This window comes from Pleurodeles waltl, chromosome 6 (genome assembly GCF_031143425.1).
Source record: "Pleurodeles waltl isolate 20211129_DDA chromosome 6, aPleWal1.hap1.20221129, whole genome shotgun sequence".
NCBI lineage: Eukaryota > Metazoa > Chordata > Amphibia > Caudata > Salamandridae > Pleurodeles > Pleurodeles waltl.
Genome location: NC_090445.1, coordinates 650,563,620 through 650,585,210, shown reverse-complemented (window position 1 = coordinate 650,585,210; position 21,591 = coordinate 650,563,620).

The following is a 21,591-nucleotide window of genomic DNA, read 5'->3' as shown; positions in this document are numbered from 1 at the left end:
CTTGCCGAGTAACAATGCAGCTAAGCACGGCTGATGTCATTAATAATATATACTACCTCAGACGGAGGTAAGGAGACGTTAGAGGAAGGATTGCAGCTTATATATGTAAATGTGTGTAGAGCGGGGGACAGGAGTGAAGCAGGGATTTATGTTTTGCGGTGTTCAACGGGATACTGAACAGGATTAGCATTAAGCGAGCTGGGTTTGACCTGTGCACAGGTTTGTGCGCAGTAAGAACAGCCTGGTGTGTTAAGTTAATACTTTGAGGATAATAATGAGAATGTCAGCAATGTCAGTAATTGAAATTGAGGCAGTTCAAGTGTCCTACTGACCATATCCACCTGGTTGTTAGAGTTGTGTATGGTGTGCTATTCACAGGGGGTGCAAGTCATCGCGCGCTTCTATTGCCACCACAAAAGTGTTCCAGACTTCGGGGCCCACCTCAATGAGACCTCTGCGTTGCAGTAGATTGAGTGTCTGCGCCTCAGCCTGTGAGCGACTATGTAAGTCACGTAGCCAAACCAAGTGGGATGGAACATGTGGAGCCTTCCAATGTGTTGCGATCAAACGTTTAAAGACAGCAAACGCTAAGTCTATGAATCTGTGTGTTTGTTTATCTTCCTTAGTACGGTGACGTATGCCTAATAAGCAGGACTCTGGTGTGGGGGATAATGCGAGGGATGAGATGTCTGCTGTGGCGTCTGTAACTCGGTGCCAAGCTGAGTTTATTGAGTGACAACTCCAAACCATGTGGTAAAAGTCGGCTGCCGGGATAGCACATCTTGGGCATGACGGAGTTGTGTTCGGGTATATTCTTAGAATGTGGGCTGGGGATAAATAAGATTGGTGAATATAATTGAATTGGGTGTAGCGTAGGCGAGGATTTCGGGATATTGATTTAATCGTTGCAAGAGCCGCAGACCAGGTTTTTTGTGGTAATGGTGTAGGAAGGACCATGTCCCAGCGTGCCTTAGCGTGCGGCAGGGTGGTACAGACTGCTGCTAATAGTATATTATATATTTTAGTTATGGTTCCTTTTACGCTACCTATTGTAAGGATAGTAGTGAGCAATGGAGACTCAGGAGGCTCGTCATTGCCGAGGCCCCAAATTTTGTTTAGTAGCCGTTTAATGGCGCTATATGTCAAAAAGGCTCCCTTATGCATCACCCCGGCCGACACCAGATCCGTAAAGGAGTACAACGCGGAATTGGAGTACAGATCACCCACCTTCAGCATATTTATGTCACGTGTGTTATGATGTGTTGAAATAATTTGGGTGCCCGGTAATTGAAACAGCGGTAGCAAGGGTGAGTAAGGGGGAAAAGGGGTCTTGCCACGGACATATCTATGCCAACAAAAGCGAGCTGCCTCCATCAGTATATGTTTCGAGGATAGGGAATGAGGGGTAGATAACAATGTGAGCAGCAGCCCCTGTGGGGCCACGCATGACTGCAGCATTACGCCCTCAGTGGAAGGGGCATCACGCAGCCATGCAGTCAGCCACGACAATTGAGCGGCCGCGTAGTATCTTTCGAGGTTAGGCATGCCCAGCCCGCCCATTTCCTGCGGATGTTGTGTTATGGTCAACGCTACTCTACGTCTATCTTTGCCCCAGAGTAAGTCGGTTAACATTGAATGTAATTTACTAAAGAAAGAGCGTGGTAGACACACTGGAAGGGCAGTGAAGTAATATAGGAACCTCGGGAGGATAAGCATCTTGGCAATTGCTACACGGCCCATCAGGGATAAGGGGAGTGAGCTCCAGAATGGTATCGAGCTGCGGGTGGATCTCACCACTCTGTCGATGTTGCCCTCTTTTAGATCTATAACAGAGTGGTAAATCTGCACCCCGAGGTATTTAATGGTCGTATGTGACCACAGCAGTTTGTACTGCGGTAGTGTCGTATGTGTGTCAGCCGGAATGGGGACAAGAGGGAAAATACTGGACTTAGACCAGTTGACGTGTAGTCCAGAGGCGAGGGCAAAGGAGTCCAGCAATGCCAACACCTCTGACATGGAGGTAGAATGATTACGCAGATAAATCAGGGCATCATCTGCATATAAAGATATGACATGATAGGTGTTAGATTCCGGGATGCCCCACTTATGCGCACAGCTACGTAATTTGATTGCCAATGGCTCCATGGCAATGGCAAACAGCAAGGGGGACAATGGGCAGCCTTGCATGGTGCCTCTGCTTATGGAAAATGCTTCAGAGATAATACATGTGCTGTGGGCTTAGAATACAGTGTTTTGATCCAGTTTATGAAACCGGGTCCAAAACCGAACGACCTAAGTGTGCAAAGAAGATAATTCCAGCTTAGAGTGTCAAACGCTTTTTCAATATCTAAGGAGAGGGCGACCGCTTCGGTGTTTGTGCTGTTGTGCATTATATGGAGCAGCCTCCTAATATTTAGGAAGGTGCTCCTACCAGGAATAAAGCCGGACTGGTCTTGATGTATCAGACTCGGTAGGTGAGGGAGGAGCCTGTTCGCTAATATTTTCCCTAATAATTTGCAATCTGTATTTAGGAGGGATAGCGGTCTGTATGATTTAACATCCAAGGGGTCACGGCCAGCTTTTGGAAGGACCACTATTAAGGCTTCATGCATAGAGTCTGGCAGTTGTAAATTATGGTACGCCTCATTAAACACTTCTACGAGCGGGGGCAGGAGATGACTCGGATAAGAGTTGAAGTATTCTACCAGTAGTCCAACCGACCCAGGGGTTTTACTGCGCGCCATTTGTGCTAGTGCTGAGCGCAGTTCTTCAATGGTAATGGGGCCATCCAGAATAGGGGAATTATCGAGGATAAGTTGGTTTTGAGAGACAAGTTGTAATATATCAGTTAGGTGTGATTCCGGCGGAGGAGGAGGAGATGTGTAAAGTGTGCGGTAATATATGAAAAAAGCTTCATTAATGCCTGACTGAGTGTTAACGATATCGTCGGGGTTTAGGCGTATCGCGCCGATAGGCGTTGGTTGTGAGGGCTGTCGAGTCAGCCAGGCTAATAGTCTACCGGATCTATCTCCTTCAGCATGCTGTTTTGTCATATAATGTCTGTAGTCATGTTTGCCCAGCCTAGTATCTGCTTCGTTATGGGCAGCCCTGAGTGAGTTCAGTGTTGTTAGTATGGACTCGTCTCTGACAACCACATTCTCTGCGTTGCGGATTTTTACCTCTAGTGTTTGTAGCTCTTTAGTAAGTGCTTTTCTCACCCCCACCGTAGCTGCAAGGCAGTGTCCTCGTATCACCACTTTATGGGCATCCCACTCTATAGAGCGGGATGATGATGAGTTTTTATTTAGCAGGAAATAATCAGTTAATTTTTTAGCTATGTCTGTTTGAAAGGGGGGGTCTAAAAGAGCTTCCGGCTGTAAACGCCACGTTGGTATGCGAGTGTGCATATGACCCCAGGCTATTGTTACACATAAAGGATTATGATCTGATATAGTGCGAGCTAAGTATTCAGATCCGCACACTCTCTGAATTACTGCCGTGGATACAAAGACCATATCTATTCTGGTATATAACTTGTGTACAGGGGAATAATAAGAGTATTCCCGTTGGGTGGGATGGGCCGTCCTCCATACCTCACTCAGGCCGTTATTTAAAGCCCAACTTGCTAGTGCTTGAGAGGCGCGGTTGGAAGGAGCTGAGGTAAGCGGGTGGAACGAGCGATCTATTTGAGTGTCTAAGACACTGTTGAAGTCTCCCCCCCAAACGCATTCCGACGTAGGGTCGTTAAGGTTGCCGGTAGAAAGTGTGGATAGGAAATCGCGTTGGTCTGCATTTGGGGAGTACAGTGCAACTAGGGCTAAAGGGGACCCATCCAGTATGCCCTCAACTATCACGTGTCGACCATTTGAGTCACATTGTGTGCGAGATACAGAGAATGGGATCCAAATCGCTACCCCACGGGCAAATGATGAAGAAGTTGTGCCATGCAATTGCCCCTTCCATTTCGAACGTGTGTTTTCTAGCGTAATTTTAGAGAGATGTGTCTCTTGCAATAGAGCTATGTGTATCTGATGTCTCTTGAGAAAGGCATAAACCCTATGACGCTTCCGTGGAGTTGCCATGCCTCTAATATTCCATGTGAGCACCTTGTATTTTACTATGCTCTGATTAGTTTGAGTGGCCATAATATTTTTGTGATTTTCGTGTATTCCAGGGAATGGGTGTCCGCTGACCACGAATGGTAAAGCCCACCATAAAGACAAAAACAGGGACAAGTCCACATCACCTCTCAAGCAGCCACTAGTAGAATGTTTGACTGAAGAAAGGATTGAATGAATGAGATTTTTTTCCTTTGCAGGTATCAGATATGGTAGTCCTTCTCCCTAGGAATACTGAACATCAGCCTATCCTCTCATTCTCTGGTAGCTATCCTTTTCTCTTTCCTTACAATAGATGCATCTACCCAGAGCATTTGAGCAGTGGATTAAGTCCCACCCACCCCACGATGATTAAACATGGTTTACTTCATACTGGATGGAGAATGTCTTCTCCTTCCCTCCAACTCCCCAGTGCTTCATCCCCTGCTGTTGTGCTGCAGTTCTGGCTTCAGCTGCAGTGTTGCCCCCCTTAACTTTGCATGGGTACATGAGTACTCTTTCTGTGATTGGGCGGGACTGTTAATTAGGGAGTTTGCTCAAGACTCAAACTTCTTTCTTCTTAACTCTCCCTCCCATACCCATCCCTTCCTGTCTTTACTTCAGCTGCAATACGCATACTTTTGGCTGCCAATACGAACCCCACATATTAATCCTTCCTCTTCCCATACAACCAGTTCCTTTGACTGTTGCACTCTCCTAATAAGCTATTCTGCAAGAGGTCTATACCCTTGTCATTGATTACCTTTAATGCCATCAACCTATTGCATTATATCTAATGCGAAACTATTTTGCATGTACAAAAACATGTTGCTATTGCCCTCACACAGGAAATTCACCTTATCCCAAAGGAATCCCTCAAACTCAAGCGGGACTTGGTAGGTGCAGTGGTACGTGGTAGTAGGTTGGTAGTTGACACTGCAGTCTGTTCAACTTGCAGCTCCTCTAAAAGATATAGGGCGGAATGTATTGATTGGGCAGAGGCTCTCCTGTAAAGTTTTGCATACCTGGACTGATGAAGAATGTAGATGGGTCTTTGCCGAAGCATGGGCCCTGTATAGGACTGTAACCATAGGGTTAATATATGCTCCTAATGCAAACAAGATCCACTTTCCAACCAGCCTTTTTAGGCCTTTGTAATTACACCTCTACTCTTGGTAAGGAACAGAACTGGAACCTGACTCCAGTCCTTTTTCTGGACAGGACCAATGGCTGGCCATTCACAAATGTGCAGACAGGTCCCCCCATCAAGACCAGATGGCAGACCAACCGACATAAAGAAGGCACCTTGGGAAACCCTCCAGTATGGTGTTAGAAGATTGACAGATGGAGCAGCCTCTAGCCATCACTTCAGCTATACAGGTAAGGGAAATATGGGGTGAAGGGAACTACTTTACTTAGTATGTAACTAACTTCTACTTCAGAAGTACTTGTTTATCTATGTTTCTGTAAGCAATGTATGGAATGGCAGCATACGTTCTTAACTGGCATACACTCTGATAGGCTGTGTGAAAAGCCTTCAGGGCAAGGTTAAAGTAAAACACACATAAGGTGGATTATAAAGATTTCCCCTTTACTAACATATAAAAAATAAATTATAAACAACCCTCTCCACCCACAACAGGCCCACCCCTCTCCCACATGTGTTCCCATCCCCAACCAGTGTCCTAAATAAATATATAAATGTCCATGTTGAAATTGTCCATAAAGAAGAAAAATGCTGTGCTTAAATTCTCACCCTCCCCACTCACAACTCCCTCTCACCTAAACAAAAAAATTAAAAAGGGACTAATAGGGGGCGTTCTCTATGACATTCTCCAGGTGTTGAATATGGGCCTCAAGGCATGCCATTCTACCACTTAAATGCACCATCTTATGCAGCGATGGTGGAGCCAGTCTGAAAGGGGGACAGCACAGGGTTGGGCAGCGCTGGTGTTGCCTGGAAGCTGGAGGCATAGGCGGTTGGCTGGTGGAACTAGGCCTAGGAGCAGGGTTATGTGCTGGGCCCTCCTCATCCACCAGCCACTGGTTGTGTGCCCTGGTGGCCTCTATCCTCTGCTGCTGGAGCCAGGCTGCGATCTTCTGCCGGGTCAGTGGTGGTGGTAGACCAGCAGAAGTAGCTATTCCACGAAACAAAAAAAATAAAAAATAAAGACAAATTGTAAAGAATGCTCTGTGCAACCACGTATTTTTTTTTTATTTCAAAGTGGTACACCATAAGTACATTCATTGCTGATCCTCTAGGGCCATTGGAATTTTTAATGTGATTAGGAAAGTCAGTCAAAGGGACAATGTAATTTTAACAACACATCTCTCACAAAACCACTGACTGGCTGAAAAGAGACAGCATAATATTTAAAAAACTGAGTGATTTTTTCTGGTAAAGGATTTCCTAAAACAAATTAAACCACACAGACACTTTGTATGATAAAAAGAAAAATAACGTTGTTTAATGAGTAAGACATCATCTACTATGGAGTGCAAGCATTCTATTCTTGGTGTGCTAAATCACTCGAAGCGTGGTAGCCAGGACATCGGGTACACTTTTACTACTCTCTGCAGTCTGCAGCTGGGGCAGCTGTAATGGACAAAAAAAATGTCTTTGTTTCCATTTGCCCTACTCTGCTCCAAATGCCTTTCAATTCTACCCTGACTTCAAAGAGGCAGATGATGATTAATTTGTCACACACGTCATGTATAACATGCAGATAATAGATATCCTATAAGTAGACGGTGGGAAGAACGATGCGCTGCAGCACAGGTAAAAGAACAGGATATGTAGATTTTATTGGCCATGTTCATCACAGAGTATCCCATCCCAAAACAGGAAATCACAGAAACTTAAACACAGTTTATGTCCTGGCCTCATCCTCAAACACAATTATTTAAATCAAATGCATTTGCTTGGCAATAAGGCAGTAAGGGAAGGAAACCTGACTTAGGGATTGACTTAGACTAGAGTTAGACAGAGGGGTTACAGCATCACAAATGTGACAGATATCCCATCTACGATATTACGATTCTAAATACGGGAAATGGGATATCTGTCACATTTGTAACCCCCTCTTCCAAACTCTAAATCAGGCATTAGTCTGCTGCAGTAGGGAAAGGTACAGGGAAAAGGCCGGGTAGGTGTGGTAGTGGTTTGATACAGAACTGTTGGGGGGGAGGGGTTAAGAGATGATGTAGCTTAGGTTTAGTCAGTCAGTAGTTGAAACTGAAAGTTGATGAATGTCAAATATGAACAGGAGTAAATCCATTATGGAAGCCATATGAACCACTTGTCTAGCAGTAACATGTGGTATATGCTAAAAATTGTTTTTTTCCCAAATTCTACAGAACTTAGGAAGGAAAGGAGCGTGGTACTAGGAGGTGACACACATTGCACAGCCAAAACTGCTGTGCCGGATTGAACCATGCTGCAGTTGGGTAGTGTATGGCCCGTGGGTCGTGACTCACAAAGTGTCATGGACTGGTAGGTCATGAATGAAGATGGTGGGATCTGCCTCTCTTAACAAATACAGTGTTTATACCAGTTTTCGCAAATAACCAAGCAACATGACGTACCATTGCACATGTCAGCCACCACAGAGACTTCTCCTTCAGCTGCTGCTTTATCTGGCACACTGGTGCTGGCCCTGGCTCTGGTGGGCTGTGCGGAAAAACATTAGACATTTTAGATGCCAGATACACCTATCCCTTTTTTTACACAGAATACAACCATAACACATGACTACAGTTCAGTTTACAGTATCTCCTCTCCCATCTAAAATAAAAATGTGTTCATTTTGGTGGTTGACAAGGTTAGAAAAGCCAGTAGTCAAGCCAGAGGTAACTGAGGGGCAGAGATATGATGATGACTGTGAGTCAATTGACGCTCAATGAAGGGGTAGAATAAATTAGTCAATGAAGTACATATGGTTTTGGTTGGCAAATACAATGGTACTGTCCTCATACTACTTTCATAACATGCTGCACTGTCATCAAAGCTGCTGGGATACTGAATAATAATGATATATACAACACAGCATTGAGGGTGGTCACCATAACCATGGCTACTCTCTCGTCATTTGAACATAGGCAAGAAATAGAAAACGTTCTCAACAAATAAGCGTAGAAGAGCTTGCTTGGGGCTGTAAACTGCAATCTTCACAGTAGACTACCTAATCTATGGTCTTAGTCTTACAGTACCAGCCTACAGGGTATAACGTTATGGGATAAGTACTGCATAACCAAGCAGAAGAAAGCTTAAACTCCAGATTAGTACAGGCAAAGGAGGACTTCAGCTACAGAAACAAGAAATATAGTAAAAAAGATGATGCAGGACTCAGTCTGAACCTCTGATGCCCTCTTCTTGGCGTTGGGTGCTGATGTAAGAAATAAAGAAGATAACAAAAATATATTAGTGGTACAGTTGATCTCCTAGAAAATATTTTGACAGGCAAAGGCAAATTCAGTACCATATTGACATTGTACTTTTCTCAAATCAGATTGCCTATATTATCAAGTTGATCTATTCCTAATTTCGGAACCTTTGCCAAGCCCTATTCCAAATTTAGTAAACTACATTTGGAACTACTACTGTATTGCAATGAATAAAGTTTGCCTCACAAATTGCACCGTCCTTTGATGGGCCAACTCAGTTTCCCTTTTCAAAGTGTAGATGCATACCACACATCACTGGAAGATTGCTTGAGACTATATAAGCTACATAAAACAAAAAACTAAGGGCCAGATGTACCAAAGGATTTTACCCATTCTGTGTCTATGGGAAAATGCTTTAGTACATAGGGCCCTAATTAATTTATATTATAGTACTACTACTACCAGAGTACCACTATCTTAGTGACAGGAGGACAAATAAATCAGCATAACTTCTTAAATAATCAGCCCAAGTGAGCACCTACAGCAATGAGCAGAACTAGGGGCCAGATGTAGCAAAGTCTTTTTACCCATTCTGTGTCTATGAGAAAAAGTGTTCGTACATATGGCCCTAGGTAGCACTGAGCACCTGGTTCACTCAAATTGGATCACATAATATTCTTAGTGATATGTTACATGAACTTAATTTACCTCTGAATCTGAACAGCATGCTAATTGAAAAAATTACATTATAGGATAGGACAACAAAATTAATAATAATTACTAGTACTCACCAAGCCCCGCAACCTGGAAACCCAGCAAATCAAGCAGGTCCCTCTCCTGGTCCAGGATATCGGCCCAGCAGCAGCTGCTGGGTGCGCAGAACCCCAATACATCAGCAGACACAATGAATCATCCTCCTCCACAGCAGCCAACGTTCCTGCAGGTCATACCCAGGCCTGCCGCCTGCTGCCAGCATAGCAGGGACATCCTGCTGAATAAAAAAACAAATGCGCCCAACTCCTCCGTGCTAAAAATGGCACCAGTCCAGCCACCCCCCCATCGGCGCCCGTAAACTGGCGCTGCCTCATCTCCCATGTTCTGCCCTAGCAGTGGGTGGAATATAAAAAAAAGACAGGAGGAAGAAAAGTAATAGATTTAGGAAGTTAGGGGAAGTTAGGGCAAAACTAATATAGGGACAGAATATTTTAAAAAGAGGCATAATACGCCAATACAAATATGCACCCTAAGGAAATAAGGGGAGGACAAGTTGAATAAAGTAAGTATGGCAAAGATATAGTAGGGATTGAAAAGCACCATGCATAGACTAGTAAGAACAAAATTGGCGCAGGTGATCACGTGGTGCCATTCGTGCTCGAGTTGCAATGCAGAACACAATATTCCCAGTAATCAGCAAGAATGCGCACAACTCTGCCCGTTAACATAGAATTTTGCAGAGGTTTTTTTTCACTCCATGGAATTTCTTGTAATGGAACTCTGCAAACTCTGCCCACCCCTACTCTTTACTTGTCAGGATTGCTTTTAGGGATTGGAATTCTATGCACCCTAGTCTTCTTCGTAGGGATGTTATGGTGTCTAGCTCCTTGATGCCTCTGGGTAATTGAGTGCTTTATATATGTTATTTCATTTCATAAGGTAGCCCAAAGTTATCCTATGGGAGAGAGGTAGGCTTTATAGTAGTGAAAAATAATTTAAGAGTTTTTCACTTCTATTACATGTACAATGTAATCATAAATGTCCTGCCTTTCAAATATAATGCACTCTATCCAGTGGGCTTTTTAGGGCCTACTTTAAAGGTGACATATGTATTAAAAAGGAAGGTTTAAGTCTAGCAAAAGAGTTATTTTGCCAGATCGAATTGGCACATTAATGGTAGACCTGAGACAGGTTTTCTGAAACCTGCTTTAGTGGTTGCCACATTAAGTGCTGCAGACCCACTATCATTTAGAGCCCCTGGGTACATGTAGTAACAATTTACTAGGGATGTACAAGTAAACTAAATGTGCCAGTCAGGTGTAGGCCAGTTATATCATGTTTAAGGGAGAGAGCATTTTAACACTGGTTAGCAGTGGTAACATGTTGAGAGTCCTACTGCAAACAAAAACTAAATTAATAAAATAGAAGGGGAGAAGGCAAAATGTTTGTGGGAAGACCACATCATGGATGATAGCTCTAACACAGGTTAATTACTAGTGTCTCAGATTAATTAGATAATTCCAGCTGTCACTTTTTTTTTATCAGTGAGGTACTGTAACTGATGGGAATATCCCGCTTTCGGTCATATTATCACTTGCTACATGACTCAAGCTGCACCCTATTGCTGAGGCACAACGAAACCAAAGATTGGGATGGGGTTTCTTTTTTTCTTGTACAGAGTGGGTGTTGCCAAAAAGTGCAGGCTGGAATGATCCTAGTGAATCATGAGCAATGCTTATTTATGTAAAGTTAGTCTCTGTCTATGCAGTACAGTGAACATTTAAGCAATGGGCTTGGAATGAGGCATTAGGAATGAGGTGTCTGAGATTATCAGTGTTTGTGTTTCTGAGGGAGATGCCCTAAGCACAATGAGTATGCCTAGACCTGGGACCCGTGCCAAGGTCTAATGTACTCCTAAATGTCTTTGATTCTCCTCTACTTTTTGTGCATCATACTAAAAAACTGGCTCTGAATAATGTCACAGATTCTTCATTTTATGCAATGGAAGATTTTCAGCCTGAAATGTAATTAGGTAAAGCTACTTAATTTGTTCACGGCGGCTCTATTAGTGTTCTTTCATCAATACAGGATAGTAATGAACAAAACAGGACTCTGTATTTTATCACAGCAGGAGCTCATTAAGTTATTGGTTTCTGTCTTTCTGTCTGGACAGGTAATTAGTTGTTGTTTTCCTTTGCTTCAATCTTATTTTATTTTAGGTCTGGTGTGCCAGTGGTGCTGCCTGCGAGACATATTGTTATAAATTGTTTAAAATACATAAAGGGAGCTTTGGTTCCACTCAATGTTGTACTACTCTACCCTATCCATGCTATTGGTTTCTTCGTGTATCATTTTGCCTACTCTAGATTGCTTGAATTGAAATTGCCTACTCTAGAGTGCTTGAATTGTATTACAAGAGGGACTATTTTAAACTTAGAAAACAGCCGCAATTATCACACATTCATATCTTTAAATCATACATGCATTTAATACGCAAAACACCCTTTTAGTATTTTTTAATTGTAATAGGCTTTTACCTTTTTTTAGGCATGTCTTAAATGTAAACCATTACCACAGCAACACTGTCCTCACCATCATGACTATCACCACTATAACCACCTTTAAACACTTCAGGATTACCACCAACACCATAGCAACCACCATTACAACACCATTATGAATATAATTTCCACCTCTACTATTATCACCACTACCATCATTACCACAACATTTGTGCATGCCAGTGTTTGCATTCTTTCCTACATAAAAGCCAATCCTGTTGGCATTGCCTAACGTTGATGCTTGTTATTTTATATTTATCATCATGTTGTATTACTTTTTCTGAATTATATACATAAACTGGTTAATCTACTGTTCCACTCTTGGATTTACTATATTGCAATGAGCTAAAAAGTGACTTCCTTGTTTGCACTCTTGTCTACCAATTAGTTGCACTGAAGTATTATTATGTTTGAAATAATGTTTTGGAAATACAGCACAGGTTGATTGTATTTAAAAAAAAAACTAAAAACTTTTAGTTAGGGGACTGAGCAAGCTTCTTTGTCAGGTGTCAGGTAGTTGCACCAAAGAGTCCAAGAGCAAAGAACACACAAAGAAGAGCAGGGTCATGTGCCATGATATATTTCTCAATTGTTCACTATGTTTTATTAGGTCTGACTTCAGCCAAGACCTTTAGGCCCTGATTTATACTTTCTCAGCACCACATTTGTGTCATTTTTTGATGCAAAAGTGGCACAAACTTACAAAGTACAATTATAGTTTGTAAGTTTATGCTGCTTTTGCGTAAAAAATCAGGGCCTTAGTGTTTTTTAACTAACAATGATATGTATAATAAAGGAGTTTTCAGCCATCCCTCTTCATCAGTGCTTAATTTGTAAATAAAAACGTGTCGGTGCTCAAAGCCCTCCTCTTAAACACATGGCTGCTGCAGTGAAATGTGCGAACTGGGAATACTGAGGCAGCAAAATCCTGAAGCAATCTCTGGCCTCTTCAATCCATTTAAAGCCACTTCCTGCCCCTTCAGCTCACTCTTGCAGCTTTCTGCTTTCTCCCTTTGTGAAGCTTTTTCATTTTTCTCTTCCTCCGTCTTTCCCATATGTGTCTTTTGCTCGCAGTAAATTCTTGACTCTGAAAAATAAACACCGGCCCTCAAAAATAAGTGGCAGTGCTCCACACCAGAACCAACAAGCGCAAATTAAGCCCTGCTCTTTATCCATCATGTACTGTTGTGTTATTCACATGCTTCTCCCACCCACTACAGCACACAACCATACATAGTTTGCGTGACAACATTTTTCCCTTGCACATATGCACATCCACCAAAAACACCACTTCAATGTCAGGGACATCGGTACAGTCTTTTTTTTTATTTCGTCTAAAATTGCAGGCACTGATAGACAACTCACTTCACATCAACCTGTGAGCGCTTCACAATCCTGGGCTCAAAAGGGTCTTGACATACTGCATGGTTACAATGAAAGAAATGCCTTAAAAGCAAATACAGAAAAAAACGAATGTCCTGGTCTTCAGTTGTCAGACAAAAAATCTGCGTAGAATATGTAAACTTGGACTGTTAAGCATAGAGATGGAAGATAAATACCACTACTTGGGAGTTTGGTTACCAAATACGGGGAGAATGACACACTAGGCAGCGTCACTGACTTCTAAAGCAGTGAAAATCTCTTATACATTAGCAAAACTCCATCAACGGCTTAAGGCACCTACATTGGAGCCATTAAGGAGGGTGATAAGAGCAAAATTGCTACCTGCAATTACCTATGGCCATTTGGCATTTCCGGGTACATTGACAACCACATTAGATAATGCTCAGATGAGAGCTTACAAAAGGATTCTCAAGATGCAGAGACCAACAATGCATGCAGGGATATGTCTGGAATTAGACATAATAAGCATGGACTTAATGTGCAAAATGGATATGATAACGCTGTATCAAAGTGTCTGCAAAGCGGAGGTAGGTAGCCTCAGGGGGGACTTAAAAGCAATCTTCAAAGACAAAACAAGTAGTTGGGCCATCTATCTGACAGGCTGAGGAACAGTTCCACCTGGCCCCATCCTATTCCAGAGACCCCGCCATCACGAGGCGGTACTGAAGAAAAAATTTAAAGAGCTCGGCATGCAAGCCTCCAGAGACAAAGATATCTCAACAATCAGGGATATCCGTAGAGCCGATGGCTTGCTTGAATCTTATGCAACCACCAAAGGCCTGCCCTATTTAAAAGCAACCATAGAAGAGCGGGTGTTCCAGAACATTCTGCACATGTGCCTCTTAACTCTGCCTGCCTGAGGATATCGACAGAAGTGGAATATGGCATAGGGGCACGTGCATTAATGCACGCTTTGTAAATACCATACTGAATCTATAATACGCCTTGTATGATGCTGCCCACGCTTTGCTTCAGAAAGAAGTCAACTTCTAAAAACTCTGTTCTTGAAACATGGGGTGAGAACATGTAATGAAGTGTTAAGACTCATATTTAATGCAGTGGTCCCCATGGAACTAGCCTATTTTGGGAATTTTTTTTATAAGCTGTGTCTGGCCGTATGCCAGGCAAGAAGCCATATTAGTATGGTTATTCACTGGGGGGGGCCTATAAAGAAACGGCTCTGACGAAATGGCTCCTACCACCTAAGCTATCCCTCATTGCACTTAATGGATGATAAGCTGAGAGAGGCAATCTATGCATAGCTGCTTTGGGCTCATGGTTGCTGGCTTCTGTTCTTCCTCAGCACGATCTAAGCAGCAGAGTTGAGTTTGCATTGTTTCCAATATTAGTTTGATATAGCTCATCGATTTGTGACATCAATAGCTATCTGGCAAGCTCTATTGAGTCTGGTAAGTCTCTGTGGTATGTATGTAGGGCCCACGGAATGTATTTTTTATACATCTATTTTAAAAAGTTGAGCCAACTGAGGGCCTCGGGGAACGTTGGATATGGTATTGGGTGAATGATTGAACAATTAGTTGGTGCCTGTAGAGGGAGGCATAATGGGCACTTACTTTGTGCAACAGCTTGAGTTTTGGGGATTCCAGGGTTGGATTCTTTTGTTGGTATTTCATTGTACGTAGATAGACGGTTTTATGATTATGCACCCTTATATGTGTTAGGTGGGAGTATGTTGGTTCAGAGCTTTGGCATATGAAGGGTGTTTCTTGTTGGGTTTTTTAATACTTTCTTTTTAATGTAGTATATTCTGCTACAACAACTTTAATTAATCATGCAATAAAGATTAATTCATTCAATCCTTTGTACAATTGTTGTTTTACTCGGGATAGCGCGGTAAATGAGGTACTTTTAAAAAAATTATCTTTGTCTTCTTTCTTTATTTCTTTTATTTCTAAAGAGGTATACTTTTGGAAAAACATCAGTGACAACGTTTTTAAAATAACCTGATATGTAGCCAGTGGCCCAGTGCAGACTGATACAAGCACTTGCATAGGTTTAACTATTTGAATAAAGATTAAGGCCCGCATTTCAACCTCGGCGGTCTCCTCCAGAGACCGCCAAGACTCTGCCATGCTGAAGACCGCTAGTGTTGGTGGTCTTCCACCAACCAAATTATGACTGCTGGCGACCCTCTGCCCTTTTTTGGACAGAGAGCCGCCAGCAGCCATACTGGCGGTTGGCGGTGTAGTGGAGGATGCTCCTCCATCACCACCACGTCATCAGAACACCGCCCACCGTAATACGATCCAGTATTCAGCGTGGCGGTGTTCTGGTGACGGGGTGCTGGCGGCAGAGCCGCCCCCATGGATCCCATTCCCTCCCAGAGGATCACCGGCATAGGTAAGGTGATTGTTTGTTAGGGGAGGGGGATGAGGGGGGGTGTTGTGTGGTGTGTATGTGCATGGGAGTGTGCGTGTGAGTGTGTAGAGGGGTGGGTTGTGTGAGTGCGTGTATGTATGCAGGGGGGTGTAATGTGTGCATGGGAAATGTAACATGTATGTATGTGTGCATGTATGTCCACGTGTATGTGTGTGAGTGGTGTGAGCGTGCGTGTAGGAGGTGTGGGGGTATGTTTGGGGGGTTCAATGGGGGCAGGGTGGAGAGGGGGTCCTTCTACATTTAGGGGGTGGTAGGGGGGTCGTGGGTGTTAGGGATGGACTCAAGGGGGGGAGAGGGAGACCCCAATCAGTGCCAGGGAATGAATTCCCTGGCACTGATGGTGCATACCTCCATGGATTTCGTAGCGGTTGAAAACCCCACAAAATCCATGGCGGTATGTGGGGTCCTGATACCGCCGGCGGACTAGTGATGGCTGCCGGGCTGGAGACCGTTGCGGTTTGATATAAGCCAAACCGCTAATGTCATAATGGGGCGGTAATGACTGCCAGCCTGTTTGCGGGTTTACCGCCCTATTTGCACCGTCTGCCAGGATTGTAAAGAGGGCCTAAGAGTACAAAGCGTCTGGTATTTGTTTTATCCCTAACAAAAAATGCATTTACCTTGCTGATTGTTGGACACAGTCCCGTTCATCATGGTCTCTTTGTTCACCTATTCCAGCAGGCTAATCCCTTTCCCTCAGTCCATGGCCTTCAATCTATATCCGAGACTATCATGGTCTTCAGTAGTGTTCTGCCAAAGCTTTTGTGAAAATGCTGGGGCTCGGCTGCATCTTCAAATGCTTCTAAACATCATATCTATTACTGTCATTGCTTGGTTACGGGTTTTTGTTAAACAGTGTTTTAGATCTGATGGCCTATTGTTTATTAAATTCTTATGCAGGGTGTGTGGGTCAGTAGGTATCTGGCTCCAGCAAAGGCAGTGCCAGGGTGTCTTGTGGTAATGTGCGAGGATTTTGTAGAAAGTGTGGTGTTTAATCTTCAGTTAATGCTCTCACACAAAGAAAGGCGCAATTGAAGTGTGTGAACAGAACACAAGACCTTACATACAGTACAATATGACTAATTCTTTTAAAGTGTGGCATTAGTGGATTTCAGCCATCTGTTTTCATCCATTGGTCTACTGTTGTGTCATTCACATTTTTCTCCCACCTACTACACCATCAAGCACGGGTCAGCATACTTCTGTCATTGGCTTACTTACCTAATTGACGACATTCTGCCCTTGCACATGTGCACATACACTTATCAGGTCAGTCAAATAGATCATAGAGTCTAACAAGCAGTCCAAGGAGAGAATTACTGAGGTGGAGAGGACTCAGGTCAACGCCATTAGCTTGCAAGAAGAGATATACGACAATACACACACACATCTGACAATCCTTTACAAAAAAGCATCATTCCTAATTAAGACCAGAGGACTTTTTTGTTTGATAAGGCCATGCTGGGCATGATGCAAACATTAGAGAACAATACAAACCCTATAATTAACCACATTTGCTAGGCAATGTGCACATTAACAGATCTATAAGTACATGTTTGGAGGAATAATAAATAATGAGTGATGCAACAATGTATAATTAGCCTTCGACACAACAAATAAGCAGAAAATAACTTGAGTTTGCTTCCCAGTAAACAGTAAGAGTTTTTTGTAAACTGGATATAAAACTGAACTATTGGAAGAAGCTGTTGTTTAGAGAACCGAAGAGGCAGCTGAATCGTACACGTCAAATCAATCTATAATTCAACTGTCCACAGTCCAGGGAGAGGATGGTCCAGTATCAACTATCGTAATTTCTAAGCAATACGAATTGTAAATACAAAACATAAAACAAACCGCGAAAGATAATGTCCTTACAATTTAGACACATGACCAAACAGAAAGCTCTCTACAAATGCATGGAAGTGTTTGATAGTTTTGTGATGGCTTAATATTTATCAGGAAATTGTGGTTAAGAGACCACACTGCTTCCTGGCTCTTTTCAGGAACTGCATGTTTGACCTCAGACACACATCCATTCAAATCGCGGGTGGGACAGGAGAGCATTATTACTGTCCTTTTTAACAGCATCCTTCCTGCTTAGGACTAGAACATCTTTTTTTTAAGAAGGTCATGATGAGTGTTCTTGCTAAGAGAAGAACACAGGTTCCTATCTTACCCGTAGGCCCAGTCACTGAGCCTTCCATTAACATGTAACTTTTGTTTTCGAAAGACATCCATATCTTCTTTCAGAAGTTCTATATGTTGAAATAAATGAATATTTTGATAGTTTTATTGTATTTGGAGTAAGTTTTTGCTGCTGTAGATAACACCATATCCAATTCCATTATCCCTTTATTCAAGAAAAGAGGGCACTGAAACAGGAGGCAATTGTATGTGTGTCGGCATTAAAAAGAACGAACAGGTTTCAAAGAGTATGTCTAATGATAAACTGCAGAATTCGTGTTGTAGAATTATGAGAATGAGTTCTGATCAGAAAGTGCTGTGCACCTCTGCAGTCCGCTTATATGGGATACAGTGTAAGGGTAAGTGACATAATCCAACTTAGTAGTGTTTTGTGGGTGCTAAGCTACATAAGCATCCGGTCTGTTTATTTTGTGAAAATGAATATTTCCATCACTTTTGCTTCACAAACGAGCATTTTGGTTGGGCTGCTCTGTGAAGAAATATTTGTTTACTAGTTCCATCCTCGAAATATGATAACTGACTTATGCCCAACAGGCATATTTACCAATAAGTCCCAAGTAAAGTGGTACTACATGTATCCGTATCCGCAGCATGTAAAATAAATGCTATAAGTGGGCCTGAAGCACTTATTCTGCCACCCATCCCTTTAAACATGTCTCAGACCTGACATTGCAGCCTGGGTGTGCAGTTTTAAACTGCTATTTCAACCTGGCAAAATAAACCATTTTCCAGGCCCAACCCTTTCTTTCTAATAGATACAAGTCACCAATAGGTTAGACCCTGGACAGCCCAGAGAACATTGTGCAAAGTATTTAAAAGGAAGGGCGCATACTTTGAATTTTATATGCCCTGATAGTGAAAAACTCTTTAATGTATTTTTCACTATTGCAAAGCCTGTCTCTCCGATACGATAAGGTTGCCTAATTATATTTAATAAGTTGTAATTTCCAAATAGGAACAGGTAAGCAGTTCATATTAGGTGTCTTTAGAACATTAATGTAAAGCCTCTTTTAGAAAGTTGGCATTTTCTGCCATAGCCAATTAGTGCCTGCAGCCTGTCTATGGTTCACATGACTGGGTGTAGCTGACAGTTGAGCTGGGTTATGGGCATTCCTCCTAGAAAGCCACACTGGCAGAATAGGCACAGCACTACTTACACCGGAATAGTCTGTGTCCTGCCTCCACACAAAGGGCTTCACATCCCATGTAGTTTGTCTGGAGCCAGAACAAGGAAGCTAGGATGCCTTGGGATTTCAAAGGGAAACCTCAAAAAACTTCTCCCATCTTCAAGAAGGAAGGGCACCAAGTATAAATAGCGGACCTCAGGCACCACTTCTTCAGTACCCTTCTGGGCCTGCGGATACTCAGGCACATCACATCAGGAAGAAGGACTGATGTGCTGTTAAAAGGAATGCTACTCTACTGGACTGCTTCTCCAAAAGACTGCTACCCTGCTGTGCTGACCCGCTCCTTGTTCCCGCTGCCCTCTTGCCTGGCTGAGAAGGACTGGACCTGCATCAGTTGACTTCAAAGTGACTCCAAGGGCTAGTTGGCTGTCCTCCTGACAAGATCATCAAGGACAGAAGGCTCCAACAACTTTGAACCCATCACCTGGACTCTGCCATCTGTGAATCTGCCACGTCAAGTTGTGCCACCCCAGTCCTGATTCCTTAGAAGGGGACTTTCAGTCGCTCTACCAGCCTCTGTGGATCCAATAGAACCAGTGCATTTCTTCTGCTGTGAGACACAACCCCGAGCAGAACAAATGGTTCATCGCTGCTCTGTGATTTGGTTCCATCACAAAGACCTGGATTGCATTGCATCCCTTCACCTTGGAACCACTGCTATGTGATGCATTCTTGGTGTAGGCCCTCGCATCTGTTGTTGACTGCAGACTCAACAATGACATCAGACCAGCATTGTAGCCTCGCAGCACCTGGAAACAAACGCATTGCCTTAACTGTGTGATGCGCCCTCAACACCAGACTTTGCATCACAAATCCTTGTCAACAGGATCCTCTGGGATGATGCAAGACCTCGCATCACAGTCCTGCAGCTCTTCAGAACCTGCGCGTCCCTTTAGCTGCATGGCACATCTTAGATGCAGACCCTCGCAATGCTCCGCAAACCAGGATTTAAGGTCCTTTTTTCAGCAGGCCTAACTGGGTCCATGCAGCCGGCCTATGCTCCATTGCAGTTGGCCTGAACTTCGGACTTTGTTCCGGTACAGTGTGACTTGATATCCTCCACTGGAGTTTTGTGCTTTTTGGAGCTATTTTTTATAGAAATTTTAACACCTGCATATCTTCGTTCTACTGATTGGATTTTTGTCTTTTTGGTCTTGTTTTATTTATTAAAAATTACTCTATTTTTTATAACAGGTGTGGGCTCCTCTTGTGGTCTCTTTTCACTGTGGTACTGTTTGAAGAAATATTTTATGCATTGTCTCAGAGTTAATGCGGACCAGTCTGTGTCAAGGTAGCCGAGGGATGAGCACAGGTTAATTTGGGATTTGCTTGTGACTTCACCCTGAGAAGAATTATGGTTGCTGCTTGAGAAGGGTTTCACTGTCCTCAACCAGTAACCCAATTTCTTACACACTGTAATTTGCAAATCCTTCCTGATCATTTTCTGGCACATCACAGGTTTAGAGACTTTTTTGCTGCACTTCAGGTTGATTCAAAGAGCCAAATTGTAGGAGTATTTTTGTAGATATATTAGCGAAGAAGCACTATAGCTTTTTTGCCTATTTTTGTGTAGTCGATTTGACATTTCACACTATGGGCCAGATGTAAGAAATTGCAGGTTTGTGATTTCCTAATAGCAAATTTTAGTGGTTTGCTATTAAGAAAATCACAAAATACAAAGAACAACAGTGTGTTTAGCGATTCCCTGTAGCTTGCATATGGACCTGCCTCATCAATATTCATGAAGCAGGTCACAATTTGCGACCCACTGTGAATGGCTACTATCACAGGGATGCTGGCCTACTGGGGTCAGCAGACCACCATGTCTGTGATTGCTTTGTCAATAAAGCATTTTTGATTTTTGCATTGCATCCCGTTTTTCCTAAAGGAAAATGGGATGCATTACAGGAAGAAAAATGAAAAACTTCATTTAAATTTTTTAAGAGTAGGCAGTGGTCTGTAGAACCAATGGCTCCTCCTAAAAAATGTCTGCATCCCCATTCACAAACGGGAAGCGGTCCCTTAGGTGCCCCTTCCCATTTGCAAATGGCTTACACCAACTTAAAGTTGGTGATACCTGTTAATAATTTGCGACCCCATTCCCGGTTGCAAAACATTCCTACATACCCGGATGACTGGCTATTAGGAAGGGATGACCTTGACATGCCCCTTCCTTAAAACAAGTCGCAAACCCTATATTACGAGTTGGTAAATGGTTACTAACTTGCCAAATAGGGTTGGTCATGCCAAAAAGCATTTTCTGGTAGCAAATGTCCCGGTGGGCTGTTTGTGGCCAGTAAAAGGCTTTGTACATCTGGCCCTATGTTACATTGCACACTATGAAATAGTCTTTATCTTCTTTGCCAGAGCCTCACGCTGATACTAGGTTCGAGCAACCTAAAAAAACATTCACAGGGTTTGATATATTTGCTGTGGAGTACTGATCTTCAAACTGGTTTCCCCACAGGTGAAGTACTCAGAGATTATAACGCTAAGCTGTGATAAATACACTGAAAGGTTTTAGACATAGACCTTTTTAAAGTGTGAATGTGCACTTGGTCGCTTACAATGGCTCTGCTATAAAGCCCCATACTGGCTGAGGAGCAAGGTACAGTCGTTTAATGAAGCATGATTTTCCTG